This window comes from Grammomys surdaster, unplaced genomic scaffold (genome assembly GCF_004785775.1).
Source record: "Grammomys surdaster isolate TR1022 unplaced genomic scaffold, NIH_TR_1.0 191, whole genome shotgun sequence".
NCBI classification, from domain to species: Eukaryota; Metazoa; Chordata; class Mammalia; order Rodentia; family Muridae; genus Grammomys; species Grammomys surdaster.
Window position 1 is genome coordinate 5,679,809 of NW_021604636.1, and position 2,949 is coordinate 5,682,757.

Consider the following 2,949-nt stretch of genomic DNA (forward strand, 5'->3'; position numbering starts at 1 on the left):
CTCTCTCTCTCTCTCTCTCTCTCTCTCTCTCTCTCTCTCTCTCTCTCTCTCTCTCTCTGTTGTTGTGCTATGTGTACACGTTAGTATGCAAGTGCACATACCCACGTCTACACTTGCAGAGACCAGAGGATATCTGACATATCTCACTACTGTTCTTTGCTTCATTGCCTTAAGGCAGTTGTCTCTTGCTGAAATGGAAGCTCTCTGGGTGATGATGATGGCCAGTGAATTCTCAGGATCCACCTGTCTCTTCCCCACTAGTGCTGAGGTTACAGGCTTGCACAGCCTTGTTCAGATTTTACATGGGTGCTGGAGATCCGATTTCAGGCCCTCACACTTGCTCTGCAAGCTTTCTTACGTGCTGAGTCATCTCCCTATCCCCAAGACACAAAATGGGTCTGGTTATGAAGACAATAAAGACTTCTTATGAAAAGTTCAGGCCATGAAGAAGTTAAGTAAAAAAAACCACAGTCCTAACCTACACCCTTCCTCTTCAGTCCAGCTCCCAGGAGAGACTAGGTCTTACTAATTGTGCTAAAATTTAGAATGTACCATTTCAATCTTTTGATGTGTATTCACTCGGTGAACTTCCAGCACGTTTTCATTTTGTACAACTGAGACTTGGCACCTACTGGACAAAGTCCTTTCTATTCTCTCCCCACACCATCCCTAGAAACTGACTTACTTTAGATTATTCTTATGAATGAGAGTGCACTATTTATTCTTTTGTGTATGATTGACTTTTTAATTATTAATTAATAATTAATTTAAAACAGGGTCTCATGTGACCCAGACTGGCTTCAAGCGCTCTGTGTGGTGAAGGATAACTTTAAATGTCAGATCCTTCTGTCTCTGTGCACGTGCCTGTACCACTATGTAGGCTTTAAATGGTACGGGGGATTGAGCCCAAGGCTTTCTGTACTCGAGGGAAGCATTTTGCCAACAAAGCTACATCCTCAGCCCAGATTTAATTATTCATTTGTTTTTGAAACCGTCTCACTATGTAGCCCTGGCTGTCTTGGAACTTAATCTGTAGACCAGGACTGCCTCAACACAATAGGGAATCCCATTTCTGTCTCCCCCACCCCACCCCCAAAGCTGGGATTAAATGTGAGCACCACCATGCTCAGTGAGCTCCAGTTTTTTTTTTTAAACCTGTTAAAACTTGTAAAAATAATGCTTTATCACGGCAGAAATTTAAAGTGTGTAAAGATACTTAATAGTAAAAAGCAAAAGTTCCTTTTTCTATATAATATTCATTCCCACTGACCTTAGGTAAACATTGCTAATAATATTTTCGATCATTCCCCCAAAACTTTTGTACGCATCCAGAAGGCACATACTCATATGCGCACATACACGAACACTTTCTCTGCTTCTTCTGCCTTTTTTACATTATGAGAGATGATGTTATACATACTGTTCCTCACTTAATATATCTTGGGCATTTTTCCATACCAAAGCATATGTTCTCAAGTGAATCTTTTTAACTTAGTAAAGTCATTCTGCAGTGCATGAAAGAACAGTCAAGTGGGACAAATTTTGAAAAGCTCCCTAATAAAGGACTCTCAATAATAGATGGAGGAGTGGGTAATCACAAGTCTGAGACAGAGGTGGAAGGAGAGAGAACGTGCTGGAAGAGAAATTAGTCTCAGGAGTGGATCCTGAACCATAAAAGCTTTCAGTTGGATTACAAAATCTTTTTAAATCACTTAGAGAGAAGTGTTCCATTAAAAAAAAAAAAACATACAGAAACAATTCATTAGCAACTGAAAAAAATAATCAAACCCTCACCTCATGTAATAAACCAAAATAAGTGATATAGATAGATAGACAGATAAATAATATAAAGTGAATAACCTCTCATGGGGACGATTTTCTAAATGTAGAAGCCATGCATGAATGAAAGAATTGAGAAAGCGACAATTTAAGCCTGAAAGAGTTAGTTCCAAAATATTATAAGACTTAGCTTTGAGCTATTGTAAACAGGCAGCTTTTGTGGAAATTTACCAGCCTGAGTAGTCATAGACCTTGTAAATAGGTAGCCTTGACAGACAATACCAACTTAGATAAGGACAAGTGAATCATAGGCAGAGTCATAGTGACCTGTCCCTTGAACCTTCACCCAAGCGATACTCTGTTCTGAAAGATATCTGTACTCCCCCTGAACACCCACGCTCTGGTGTCATCCCCTTCCCTATGTCCTGCCTTTTTGTGTTTATAACCCCTGTGTGAATAAGTAAAAATTACGATTTGATTTAAAAAAAAATCACAAAAAAAGAAAAAAAAGACTTAGCTTTGAAAAACACTTGTAAAATGCATTTAAGTGCATTTAATAATGAGTATTAAAATGTGGTTTTCTTACTGTTCTCCTAACAGAATCCTCATAATTAAAATAATAACACCCCAGTAACAGCAAGGGGGTGCATAGAGGAATAACTAAATTACAGAGCAGGAAAGTTATGGTCAAGATTCTTGAACACTCGTGTGCTTCTCACATGAAGCAATGAAATACAAAGAGCATCTTTTTTTTTCCCCAACTCTCAGTTTGCAGAAGGCTGAGTCTGAGAGCATTTAGTGTTGTTGAAGATATGAATGAATGGCCATTCTCATATGTTGCCAGACTCTTTGGTTTATGTACTAAAACAGGTTAAGAAAATATGACAATTTAAGCCTTGACATTCCAGTTTTGGAAATTTATCTAAGAGAGATAAATTATAGATGCATCTAAATATTTGTTTACAAGACAGCTTCACATAACACTGTTTACAGAGTAGAAAAATTACATGGGTCGTGTGTGTATGAGGACGGCCACTTACTCAGCGTGTTCAGGTCCAGAGTTGGTAATCAACAGACCCATACATGCACACAAGGGAACAAAAGATAACATGCAGCAAAGATAATAGTTTTAAAAGGACAATGTGTGAGTATTTTATTTAATTTTTATTT